General features: G+C 35.9%; 34 non-coding genes and 1 pseudogene across 34 annotated transcripts; all 35 read right to left on the bottom strand.

Annotated features, from left to right (window-relative positions):
- Window positions 1-271: 271 nt before the first annotated feature.
- On the bottom strand, window positions 272-390 carry LOC145300545 (5S ribosomal RNA). Its single transcript, XR_013872761.1, has one exon. It is a non-coding gene; the product is annotated as a 5S ribosomal RNA (ribosomal RNA).
- A 150-nt stretch (window positions 391-540) lies between these two features.
- LOC145300252 (5S ribosomal RNA) lies at window positions 541-659 on the bottom strand. Its single transcript, XR_013872483.1, has one exon. It is a non-coding gene; the product is annotated as a 5S ribosomal RNA (ribosomal RNA).
- A 151-nt stretch (window positions 660-810) lies between these two features.
- On the bottom strand, window positions 811-929 carry LOC145300965 (5S ribosomal RNA). Its single transcript, XR_013873171.1, has one exon. It is a non-coding gene; the product is annotated as a 5S ribosomal RNA (ribosomal RNA).
- A 151-nt stretch (window positions 930-1080) lies between these two features.
- Window positions 1081-1200, bottom strand: LOC145301370 (5S ribosomal RNA; annotated as a pseudogene).
- A 149-nt stretch (window positions 1201-1349) lies between these two features.
- On the bottom strand, window positions 1350-1468 carry LOC145298621 (5S ribosomal RNA). Its single transcript, XR_013870897.1, has one exon. It is a non-coding gene; the product is annotated as a 5S ribosomal RNA (ribosomal RNA).
- A 151-nt stretch (window positions 1469-1619) lies between these two features.
- On the bottom strand, window positions 1620-1738 carry LOC145298620 (5S ribosomal RNA). The gene has a single exon (XR_013870896.1). It is a non-coding gene; the product is annotated as a 5S ribosomal RNA (ribosomal RNA).
- Window positions 1739-1890: 152 nt separating this feature from the next.
- Window positions 1891-2009, bottom strand: LOC145298619 (5S ribosomal RNA). Its single transcript, XR_013870895.1, has one exon. It is a non-coding gene; the product is annotated as a 5S ribosomal RNA (ribosomal RNA).
- Window positions 2010-2160: 151 nt separating this feature from the next.
- LOC145298618 (5S ribosomal RNA) lies at window positions 2161-2279 on the bottom strand. The gene has a single exon (XR_013870894.1). It is a non-coding gene; the product is annotated as a 5S ribosomal RNA (ribosomal RNA).
- Window positions 2280-2431: 152 nt separating this feature from the next.
- LOC145298616 (5S ribosomal RNA) lies at window positions 2432-2550 on the bottom strand. The gene has a single exon (XR_013870892.1). It is a non-coding gene; the product is annotated as a 5S ribosomal RNA (ribosomal RNA).
- A 150-nt stretch (window positions 2551-2700) lies between these two features.
- LOC145298615 (5S ribosomal RNA) lies at window positions 2701-2819 on the bottom strand. Its single transcript, XR_013870891.1, has one exon. It is a non-coding gene; the product is annotated as a 5S ribosomal RNA (ribosomal RNA).
- Window positions 2820-2970: 151 nt separating this feature from the next.
- Window positions 2971-3089, bottom strand: LOC145299442 (5S ribosomal RNA). The gene has a single exon (XR_013871698.1). It is a non-coding gene; the product is annotated as a 5S ribosomal RNA (ribosomal RNA).
- Window positions 3090-3242: 153 nt separating this feature from the next.
- On the bottom strand, window positions 3243-3361 carry LOC145300544 (5S ribosomal RNA). Its single transcript, XR_013872760.1, has one exon. It is a non-coding gene; the product is annotated as a 5S ribosomal RNA (ribosomal RNA).
- A 150-nt stretch (window positions 3362-3511) lies between these two features.
- On the bottom strand, window positions 3512-3630 carry LOC145300677 (5S ribosomal RNA). Its single transcript, XR_013872891.1, has one exon. It is a non-coding gene; the product is annotated as a 5S ribosomal RNA (ribosomal RNA).
- A 152-nt stretch (window positions 3631-3782) lies between these two features.
- Window positions 3783-3901, bottom strand: LOC145300180 (5S ribosomal RNA). The gene has a single exon (XR_013872415.1). It is a non-coding gene; the product is annotated as a 5S ribosomal RNA (ribosomal RNA).
- Window positions 3902-4052: 151 nt separating this feature from the next.
- Window positions 4053-4171, bottom strand: LOC145300967 (5S ribosomal RNA). Its single transcript, XR_013873172.1, has one exon. It is a non-coding gene; the product is annotated as a 5S ribosomal RNA (ribosomal RNA).
- Window positions 4172-4323: 152 nt separating this feature from the next.
- Window positions 4324-4442, bottom strand: LOC145298614 (5S ribosomal RNA). The gene has a single exon (XR_013870890.1). It is a non-coding gene; the product is annotated as a 5S ribosomal RNA (ribosomal RNA).
- Window positions 4443-4592: 150 nt separating this feature from the next.
- Window positions 4593-4711, bottom strand: LOC145298613 (5S ribosomal RNA). The gene has a single exon (XR_013870889.1). It is a non-coding gene; the product is annotated as a 5S ribosomal RNA (ribosomal RNA).
- A 152-nt stretch (window positions 4712-4863) lies between these two features.
- On the bottom strand, window positions 4864-4982 carry LOC145299840 (5S ribosomal RNA). Its single transcript, XR_013872084.1, has one exon. It is a non-coding gene; the product is annotated as a 5S ribosomal RNA (ribosomal RNA).
- Window positions 4983-5133: 151 nt separating this feature from the next.
- LOC145300769 (5S ribosomal RNA) lies at window positions 5134-5252 on the bottom strand. Its single transcript, XR_013872980.1, has one exon. It is a non-coding gene; the product is annotated as a 5S ribosomal RNA (ribosomal RNA).
- A 151-nt stretch (window positions 5253-5403) lies between these two features.
- On the bottom strand, window positions 5404-5522 carry LOC145298612 (5S ribosomal RNA). Its single transcript, XR_013870888.1, has one exon. It is a non-coding gene; the product is annotated as a 5S ribosomal RNA (ribosomal RNA).
- Window positions 5523-5673: 151 nt separating this feature from the next.
- On the bottom strand, window positions 5674-5792 carry LOC145298610 (5S ribosomal RNA). The gene has a single exon (XR_013870887.1). It is a non-coding gene; the product is annotated as a 5S ribosomal RNA (ribosomal RNA).
- Window positions 5793-5944: 152 nt separating this feature from the next.
- LOC145298609 (5S ribosomal RNA) lies at window positions 5945-6063 on the bottom strand. The gene has a single exon (XR_013870886.1). It is a non-coding gene; the product is annotated as a 5S ribosomal RNA (ribosomal RNA).
- Window positions 6064-6214: 151 nt separating this feature from the next.
- On the bottom strand, window positions 6215-6333 carry LOC145298608 (5S ribosomal RNA). The gene has a single exon (XR_013870885.1). It is a non-coding gene; the product is annotated as a 5S ribosomal RNA (ribosomal RNA).
- Window positions 6334-6485: 152 nt separating this feature from the next.
- Window positions 6486-6604, bottom strand: LOC145301237 (5S ribosomal RNA). The gene has a single exon (XR_013873438.1). It is a non-coding gene; the product is annotated as a 5S ribosomal RNA (ribosomal RNA).
- A 152-nt stretch (window positions 6605-6756) lies between these two features.
- LOC145299839 (5S ribosomal RNA) lies at window positions 6757-6875 on the bottom strand. Its single transcript, XR_013872083.1, has one exon. It is a non-coding gene; the product is annotated as a 5S ribosomal RNA (ribosomal RNA).
- A 151-nt stretch (window positions 6876-7026) lies between these two features.
- LOC145300768 (5S ribosomal RNA) lies at window positions 7027-7145 on the bottom strand. Its single transcript, XR_013872979.1, has one exon. It is a non-coding gene; the product is annotated as a 5S ribosomal RNA (ribosomal RNA).
- Window positions 7146-7296: 151 nt separating this feature from the next.
- On the bottom strand, window positions 7297-7415 carry LOC145298607 (5S ribosomal RNA). Its single transcript, XR_013870884.1, has one exon. It is a non-coding gene; the product is annotated as a 5S ribosomal RNA (ribosomal RNA).
- A 151-nt stretch (window positions 7416-7566) lies between these two features.
- On the bottom strand, window positions 7567-7685 carry LOC145298606 (5S ribosomal RNA). Its single transcript, XR_013870883.1, has one exon. It is a non-coding gene; the product is annotated as a 5S ribosomal RNA (ribosomal RNA).
- Window positions 7686-7837: 152 nt separating this feature from the next.
- LOC145298604 (5S ribosomal RNA) lies at window positions 7838-7956 on the bottom strand. The gene has a single exon (XR_013870881.1). It is a non-coding gene; the product is annotated as a 5S ribosomal RNA (ribosomal RNA).
- A 151-nt stretch (window positions 7957-8107) lies between these two features.
- On the bottom strand, window positions 8108-8225 carry LOC145300793 (5S ribosomal RNA). Its single transcript, XR_013873004.1, has one exon. It is a non-coding gene; the product is annotated as a 5S ribosomal RNA (ribosomal RNA).
- Window positions 8226-8377: 152 nt separating this feature from the next.
- LOC145301236 (5S ribosomal RNA) lies at window positions 8378-8496 on the bottom strand. The gene has a single exon (XR_013873437.1). It is a non-coding gene; the product is annotated as a 5S ribosomal RNA (ribosomal RNA).
- Window positions 8497-8648: 152 nt separating this feature from the next.
- On the bottom strand, window positions 8649-8767 carry LOC145298603 (5S ribosomal RNA). The gene has a single exon (XR_013870880.1). It is a non-coding gene; the product is annotated as a 5S ribosomal RNA (ribosomal RNA).
- A 150-nt stretch (window positions 8768-8917) lies between these two features.
- On the bottom strand, window positions 8918-9036 carry LOC145298602 (5S ribosomal RNA). The gene has a single exon (XR_013870879.1). It is a non-coding gene; the product is annotated as a 5S ribosomal RNA (ribosomal RNA).
- A 150-nt stretch (window positions 9037-9186) lies between these two features.
- LOC145298601 (5S ribosomal RNA) lies at window positions 9187-9305 on the bottom strand. The gene has a single exon (XR_013870878.1). It is a non-coding gene; the product is annotated as a 5S ribosomal RNA (ribosomal RNA).
- A 151-nt stretch (window positions 9306-9456) lies between these two features.
- LOC145298600 (5S ribosomal RNA) lies at window positions 9457-9575 on the bottom strand. Its single transcript, XR_013870877.1, has one exon. It is a non-coding gene; the product is annotated as a 5S ribosomal RNA (ribosomal RNA).
- Window positions 9576-9631: the final 56 nt, after the last annotated feature.

Genomic DNA, 9631 nt, shown 5'->3' with positions numbered 1-9631 from the left:
AAAAACAATTTACAATTAATTTTTACAATAGGCTTTTCAAAGCTAACTAACCTACCCTAACTAGTGTTGAGGGAGGGGGTGGCCCCCCCTCATTTACGGAGAGACTGTCTATGCGTCCTCACATCATGGTGGTCGTGCAGGAAAGAGACAGAAAGATAGCAAGGGGATTATGGGAAGGAATTTCTTTGTATCTCTACGCTCATGGACAAATTACCACCCGTCCATGCTGCAGAGTGTGTTAGAAACAGTGGCACAAGGAAATAGTGCCACATGCTTACAGCACCTGGTATTCCCAAGCGGTCACCCATCTAAGTACTGACCAGGCTCTACGTTGCTTAACTTCGGGGATCGGACGAGAACCGGTGTTTTCAACGTGATAGTGCCGTAAGCGAAGACGTGCCATAATTTTAACTATTACAATTTCAATATTTATTTACCAAATCTGATAATGTAATGATATTTTGTTTTTTGTTTTTTATCTAATATTTTACATTAAAATCGAACGCATTTTTATGAGTTTTTCCAAAAAGTAAGGGGAAATGCTTACAGCACCTGGTATTCCCAAGTGGTCACCCAGCTAAGTACTGACCAGGCTCTACGTTGCTTAACTTCAGGGATCGGACGAGAACCGGTGTTTTCAACGTGATATGGCCGTAAGCGAAGACGTGCCATAATTTTAACTATTACAATTTCAATATTTATTTACCAAATCTGATAATGTAATGATATTTTTTTTTTTGTTTTTTTATCTAATATTTTACATTAAAACCGCACGCATTTTTATGAGTTTTTCCAAAAAGTCAGGGGAAATGCTTACAGCACCTGGTATTCCAAAGCGGTCACCCATCTAAGTACTGACAAGGCTCTACGTTGCTTAACTTCGGGGATCGGACGAGAACCGGTGTTTTCAACGTGATATGGCCGTAAGCGAAGACGTGCCATAATTTTAACTATTACAATTTCAATATTTATTTACCAAATCTGATAATGTAATGATATTTTGTTTTTTGTTTTTTTATCTAATATTTTACATTAAAATCTAACGCATTTTTATGAGTTTTTCCAAAAATTCAGGGGAAATGCTTACAGCACCTGGTATTCCCAAGCGGTCACCCATCTAAGTACTGACCAGGCTCTACGTTGCTTAACTTCGGGGGATCGGACGAGTACCGGTGTTTTCAACGTGATATGGTCGTAAGGGAAGACGTGCCATAATTTTAACTATTACAATTTTAATATTTATTTACCAAATCTGATAATTTAATGATACTATATTTGTTTTTTTTACCTAATATTTTACATTAAAATCGAACGCATTTTTATGAGTTTTTCCAAAAATTCAGGGGAAATGCTTACAGCACCTGGTATTCCCAAGCGGTCACCCATCTAAGTACTGACCAGGCTCTACGTTGCTTAACTTCGGGGATCGGACGAGAACCGGTGTTTTCAACGTGATATGGCCGTAAGCGAAGACGTGCCATAATTTTAACTATTACAATTTCAATATTTATTTACCAAATCTGATAATGTAATGATATTTTGTTTTTTGTTTTTTTATCTAATATTTTACATTAAAATCGAACGCATTTTTATGAGTTTTTCCAAAAATTCAGGGGAAATGCTTACAGCACCTGGTATTCCCAAGCGGTCACCCATCTAAGTACTGACCAGGCTCTACGTTGCTTAACTTCGGGGATCGGACGAGAACCGGTGTTTTCAACGTGATATGGCCGTAAGCGAAGACGTGCCATAATTTTAACTATTACATTTTTAATATTTATTTACCAAATCTGATAATGTAATGATATTTTGTTTTTTGTTTTTTTTATCTAATATTTTACATTAAAATCGAACGCATTTTTATGAGTTTTTCCAAAAATTCAGGGGAAATGCTTACAGCACCTGGTATTCCCAAGCGGTCACCCATCTAAGTACTGACCAGGCTCTACGTTGCTTAACTTCGGGGATCGGACGAGAACCGGTGTTTTCAACGTGATATGGCCGTAAGCGAAGACGTGCCATAATTTTAACTATTACAATTTCAATATTTATTTACCAAATCTTATAATGTAAGTATATTTTGTTTTTTGTTTTTTTATCTAATATTTTACATTAAAATCGAACGCATTTTTATGAGTTTTTCCAAAAATTCAGGGGAAATGCTTACAGCACCTGGTATTCCCAAGCGGTCACCCATCTAAGTACTGACCAGGCTCTACGTTGCTTAACTTCGGGGATCGGACGAGAACCGGTGTTTTCAACGTGATATGGCCGTAAGCGAAGACGTGCCATAATTTTACCTATTACAATTTCAATATTTATTTACCAAATCTGATAATGTAAGTATATTTTGTTTTTTGTTTTTTTTACCTAATATTTTACATTAAAATCGAACGCATTTTTATGAGTTTTTCCAAAAATTCAGGGGAAATGCTTACAGCACCTGGTATTCCCAAGCGGTCACCCATCTAAGTACTGACCAGGCTCTACGTTGCTTAACTTCGGGGATCGGACGAGAACCGGTGTTTTCAACGTGATATGGCCGTAAGCGAAGACGTGCCATAATTTTAACAATTACAATTTCAATATTTATTTACCAAATCTGATAATGTAATGATATTTTGTTTTTTGTTTTTTATCTAATATTTTACATTAAAACCGAACGCATTTTTATGAGTTTTTCCAAAAATTCAGGGGAAATGCTTACAGCACCTGGTATTCCCAAGCGGTCACCCATCTAAGTACTGACCAGGCTCTACGTTGCTTAACTTCGGGGATCGGACGAGAACCGGTGTTTTCAACGTGATATGGCCGTAAGCGAAGACGTGCCATAATTTTAACTATTACAATTTCAATATTTATTTACCAAATCTGATAATGTAATGATATTTTGTTTTTCGTTTTTGTATCTAATATTTTACATTAAAATCGAACGCATTTTTATGAGTTTTTCCAAAAATTCAGGGGAAATGCTTACAGCACCTGGTATTCCCAAGCGGTCACCCATCTAAGTACTGACCAGGCTCTACGTTGCTTAACTTCGGGGATCGGACGAGAACCGGTGTATTCAACGTGATATGGCCGTAAGCGAAGACGTGCCATAATTTTAACTATTACAATTTCAATATTTATTTACCCAAATCTGATAATGTAATGATATTTTGTTTTTTTGTTTTTTTATCTAATATTTTACATTAAAATCGAACGCATTTTTATGAGTTTTTCCAAAAATTCAGGGGAAATGCTTACAGCACCTGGTATTCCCAAGCGGTCACCCATCTAAGTACTGACCAGGCTCTACGTTGCTTAACTTCGGGGATCGGACGAGAACCGGTGTTTTCAACGTGATAGTGCCGTAAGCGAAGACGTGCCATAATTTTAACTATTACAATTTCAATATTTATTTACCAAATCTGATAATGTAATGATATTTTGTTTTTTGTTTTTTATCTAATATTTTACATTAAAATCGAACGCATTTTTATGAGTTTTTCCAAAAAGTAAGGGGAAATGCTTACAGCACCTGGTATTCCCAAGCGGTCACCCAGCTAAGTACTGACCAGGCTCTTCGTTGCTTAACTTCGGGGATCGGACGAGAACCGGTGTTTTCAACGTGATATGGCCGTAAGTGAAGACGTGCCATAATTTTAACTATTACAATTTCAATATTTATTTATCAAATCTGATAATGTAATGATATTTTGTTTTTTGTTTTTTTTACCTAATATTTTACATTAAAATCGAACGCATTTTTATGAGTTTTTCCAAAAATTCAGGGGCAATGCTTACAGCACCTGGTATTCCCAAGCGGTCACCCATCTAAGTACTGACTAGGCTCTACGTTGCTTAACTTCGGGGATCGGACGAGAACCGGTGTTTTCAACGTGATATGGCCGTAAGCGAAGACGTGCCATAATTTTAACTATTACAATTTCAATATTTATTTACCAAATCTGATAATGTAATGATATTTTGTTTTTTGTTTTTTTATCTAATATTTTACATTAAAATCGAACGCATTTTTATGAGTTTTTCCAAAAATTCAGGGGAAATGCTTACAGCACCTGGTATTCCCAAGCGGTCACCCAGCTAAGTACTGACCAGGCTCTACGTTGCTTAACTTCGGGGATCGGACGAGAACCGGTGTTTTCAACGTGATATGGCTCTAAGTGAAGACGTGCCATAATTTTAACTATTACAATTTCAATATTTATTTATCAAATCTGATAATGTAATGATATTTTGTTTTTTGTTTTTTTAACCTAATATTTTACATTAAAATCGAACGCATTTTTATGAGTTTTTCCAAAAATTCAGGGCAAATGCTTACAGCACCTGGTATTCCCAAGCGGTCACCCATCTAAGTACTGACCAGGCTCTACGTTGCTTAACTTCGGGGATCGGACGAGAACCGGTGTTTTCAACGTGATATGGCCGTAAGCGAAGACGTGCCATAATTTTAACAATTACAATTTCAATATTTATTTACCAAATCTGATAATGTAATGATATTTTGTTTTTTGTTTTTTATCTAATATTTTACATTAAAATCGACCGCATTTTTATGAGTTTTTCCAAAAAGTCAGGGGAAATGCTTACAGCACCTGGTATTCCCAAGCGGTCACCCATCTAAGTACTGACCAGGCTCTACGTTGCTTAACTTCGGGGATCGGACGAGAACCGGTGTTTTCAACGTGATATGGCCGTAAGCGAAGACGTGCCATAATTTTAACTATTACAATTTCAATATTTATTTACCAAATCTGATAATGTAATGATATTTTGTTTTTTGTTTTTTTTACCTAATATTTTACATTAAAATCGAACGCATTTTTATGAGTTTTTCCAAATATTAAGGGGAAATGCTTACAGCACCTGGTATTCCCAAGCGGTCACCCATCTAAGTACTGACCAGGCTCTACGTTGCTTAACTTCAGGGATCGGACGAGAACCGGTGTTTTCAACGTGATATGGCCGTAAGCGAAGACGTGCCATAATTTTAACTATTACAATTTCAATATTTATTTACCAAATCTGATAATGTAATGATATTTTGTTTTTTGTTTTTTTATCTAATATTTTACATTAAAACCGCACGCATTTTTATGAGTTTTTCCAAAAAGTCAGGTGAAATGCTTACAGCACCTGGTATTCCAAAGCGGTCACCCATCTAAGTACTGACTAGGCTCTACGTTGCTTAACTTCGGGGATCGGACGAGAACCGGTGTTTTCAACGTGATATGGCCGTAAGCGAAGACGTGCCATAATTTTAACTATTACAATTTCAATATTTATTTACCAAATCTGATAATGTAATGATATTTTGTTTTTTGTTTTTTTATCTAATATTTTACATTAAAATCTAACGCATTTTTATGAGTTTTTCCAAAAATTCAGGGGAAATGCTTACAGCACCTGGTATTCCCAAGCGGTCACCCATCTAAGTACTGACCAGGCTCTACGTTGCTTAACTTCGGGGATCGGACGAGAACCGGTGTTTTCAACGTGATATGGCCGTAAGCGAAGACGTGCCATAATTTTAACTATTACAATTTCAATATTTATTTACCAAATCTGATAATGTAATGATATTTTGTTTTTTGTTTTTTTATCTAATATTTTACATTAAAATCGAACGCATTTTTATGAGTTTTTCCAAAAATTCAGGGGAAATGCTTACAGCACCTGGTATTCCCAAGCGGTCACCCATCTAAGTACTGACCAGGCTCTACGTTGCTTAACTTCGGGGATCGGACGAGAACCGGTGTTTTCAACGTGATATGGCCGTAAGCGAAGACGTGCCATAATTTTAACTATTACATTTTTAATATTTATTTACCAAATCTGATAATGTAATGATATTTTGTTTTTTGTTTTTTTTATCTAATATTTTACATTAAAATCGAACGCATTTTTATGAGTTTTTCCAAAAATTCAGGGGAAATGCTTACAGCACCTGGTATTCCCAAGCGGTCACCCATCTAAGTACTGACCAGGCTCTACGTTGCTTAACTTCGGGGATCGGACGAGAACCGGTGTTTTCAACGTGATATGGCCGTAAGCGAAGACGTGCCATAATTTTAACTATTACAATTTCAATATTTATTTACCAAATCTTATAATGTAAGTATATTTTGTTTTTTGTTTTTTTATCTAATATTTTACATTAAAATCGAACGCATTTTTATGAGTTTTTCCAAAAATTCAGGGGAAATGCTTACAGCACCTGGTATTCCCAAGCGGTCACCCATCTAAGTACTGACCAGGCTCTACGTTGCTTAACTTCGGGGATCGGACGAGAACCGGTGTTTTCAACGTGATATGGCCGTAAGCGAAGACGTGCCATAATTTTACCTATTACAATTTCAATATTTATTTACCAAATCTGATAATGTAAGTATATTTTGTTTTTTGTTTTTTTTACCTAATATTTTACATTAAAATCGAACGCATTTTTATGAGTTTTTCCAAAAAGTTAGGGGAAATGCTTACAGCACCTGGTATTCCCAAGCGGTCACCCATCTAAGTACTGACCAGGCTCTACGTTGCTTAACTTCGGGGATCGGACGAGAACCGGTGTTTTCAACGTGATATGGCCTAGAGCGAAGACGTGCCATAATTTTAACTATTACAATTTCAATATTTATTTACCAAATCTGATAATGTAATGATATTTTGTTTTTTGTTTTTTTTATCTAATATTTTACATTAAAATCGAACGCATTTTTATGAGTTTTTCCAAAAATTCAGGGGAAATGCTTACAGCACCTGGTATTCCCAAGCGGTCACCCATCTAAGTACTGACCAGGCTCTACGTTGCTTAACTTCAGGGATCGGACGAGAACCGGTGTTTTCAACGTGATATGGCCGTAAGCGAAGACGTGCCATAATTTTAACTATTACAATTTCAATATTTATTTACCAAATCTGATAATGTAATGATATTTTGTTTTTTGTTTTTTTATCTAATATTTTACATTAAAACCGCACGCATTTTTATGAGTTTTTCCAAAAAGTCAGGTGAAATGCTTACAGCACCTGGTATTCCAAAGCGGTCACCCATCTAAGTACTGACTAGGCTCTACGTTGCTTAACTTCGGGGATCGGACGAGAACCGGTGTTTTCAACGTGATATGGCCGTAAGCGAAGACGTGCCATAATTTTAACTATTACAATTTCAATATTTATTTACCAAATCTGATAATGTAATGATATTTTGTTTTTTGTTTTTTTATCTAATATTTTACATTAAAATCTAACGCATTTTTATGAGTTTTTCCAAAAATTCAGGGGAAATGCTTACAGCACCTGGTATTCCCAAGCGGTCACCCATCTAAGTACTGACCAGGCTCTACGTTGCTTAACTTCGGGGATCGGACGAGAACCGGTGTTTTCAACGTGATATGGCCGTAAGCGAAGACGTGCCATAATTTTAACTATTACAATTTCAATATTTATTTACCAAATCTGATAATGTAATGATATTTTGTTTTTTGTTTTTTTATCTAATATTTTACATTAAAATCGAACGCATTTTTATGAGTTTTTCCAAAAATTCAGGGGAAATGCTTACAGCACCTGGTATTCCCAAGCGGTCACCCATCTAAGTACTGACCAGGCTCTACGTTGCTTAACTTCGGGGATCGGACGAGAACCGGTGTTTTCAACGTGATATGGCCGTAAGCGAAGACGTGCCATAATTTTAACTATTACATTTTTAATATTTATTTACCAAATCTGATAATGTAATGATATTTTGTTTTTTGTTTTTTTTATCTAATATTTTACATTAAAATCGAACGCATTTTTATGAGTTTTTCCAAAAATTCAGGGGAAATGCTTACAGCACCTGGTATTCCCAAGCGGTCACCCATCTAAGTACTGACCAGGCTCTACGTTGCTTAACTTCGGGGATCGGACGAGAACCGGTGTTTTCAACGTGATATGGCCGTAAGCGAAGACGTGCCATAATTTTAACTATTACAATTTCAATATTTATTTACCAAATCTTATAATGTAAGTATATTTTGTTTTTTGTTTTTTTATCTAATATTTTACATTAAAATCGAACGCATTTTTATGAGTTTTTCCAAAAATTCAGGGGAAATGCTTACAGCACCTGGTATTCCCAAGCGGTCACCCATCTAAGTACTGACCAGGCTCTACGTTGCTTAACTGCGGGATCGGACGAGAACCGGTGTTTTCAACGTGATATGGCCGTAAGCGAAGACGTGCCATAATTTTACCTATTACAATTTCAATATTTATTTACCAAATCTGATAATGTAAGTATATTTTGTTTTTTGTTTGTTTTACCTAATATTTTACATTAAAATCGAACGCATTTTTATGAGTTTTTCCAAAAAGTTAGGGGAAATGCTTACAGCACCTGGTATTCCCAAGCGGTCACCCATCTAAGTACTGACCAGGCTCTACGTTGCTTAACTTCGGGGATCGGACGAGAACCGGTGTTTTCAACGTGATATGGCCTAGAGCGAAGACGTGCCATAATTTTAACTATTACAATTTCAATATTTATTTACCAAATCTGATAATGTAATGATATTTTGTTTTTTGTTTTTTTTATCTAATATTTTACATTAAAATCGAACGCATTTTTATGAGTTTTTCCAAAAATTCAGGGGAAATGCTTACAGCACCTGGTATTCCCAAGCGGTCACCCATCTAAGTACTGACCAGGCTCTACGTTGCTTAACTTCGGGGATCGGACGAGAACCGGTGTTTTCAACGTGATATGGCCGTAAGCGAAGACGTGCCATAATTTTAACAATTACAATTTCAATATTTATTTACCAAATCTGATAATGTAATGATATTTTGTTTTTTGTTTTTTATCTAATATTTTACATTAAAATCGAACGCATTTTTATGAGTTTTTCCAAAAAGTCAGGGGAAATGCTTACAGCACCTGGTATTCCCAAGCGGTCACCCATCTAAGTACTGACCAGGCTCTACGTTGCTTAACTTCGGGGATCGGACGAGAACCGGTGTTTTCAACGTGATATGGCCGTAAGCGAAGATGTGCCATAATTTTAACAATTACAATTTCAATATTTATTTACCAAATCTGATAATGTAATGATATTTTGTTTTTTGTTTTTTATCTAATATTTTACATTAAAATCGATCGCATTTTTATGAGTTTTTCCAAAAAGTCAGGGGAAATGCTTACAGCACCTGGTATTCCCAAGCGGTCACCCATCTAAGTACTGACCAGGCTCTACGTTGCTTAACTTCGGGGATCGGACGAGAACCGGTGTTTTCAACGTGATATGGCCGTAAGCGAAGACGTGCCATAATTTTAACTATTACAATTTCAATATTTATTTACCAAATCTGATAATGTAATGATATTTTGTTTTTTGTTTTTTTATCTAATATTTTACATTAAAACCGAACGCATTTTTATGAGTTTTTCCAAAAATTCAGGGGAAATGCTTACAGCACCTGGTATTCCCAAGCGGTCACCCATCTAAGTACTGACCAGGCTCTACGTTGCTTAACTTCGGGGATCGGACGAGAACCGGTGTTTTCAACGTGATATGGCCGTAAGCGAAGACGTGCCATAATTTTAACTATTACAATTTCAATATTTATTTACCAAATCTGA

The sequence above is a fragment of the Euprymna scolopes genome, chromosome 18, assembly GCF_053919585.1.
Source record: "Euprymna scolopes isolate OS-2025 chromosome 18, ASM5391958v1, whole genome shotgun sequence".
In the NCBI taxonomy this organism is placed as follows: domain Eukaryota; kingdom Metazoa; phylum Mollusca; class Cephalopoda; order Sepiida; family Sepiolidae; genus Euprymna; species Euprymna scolopes.
Note: the sequence above shows the minus strand (reverse complement) of the source record. Positions and strands in the feature narration are given on the sequence as shown.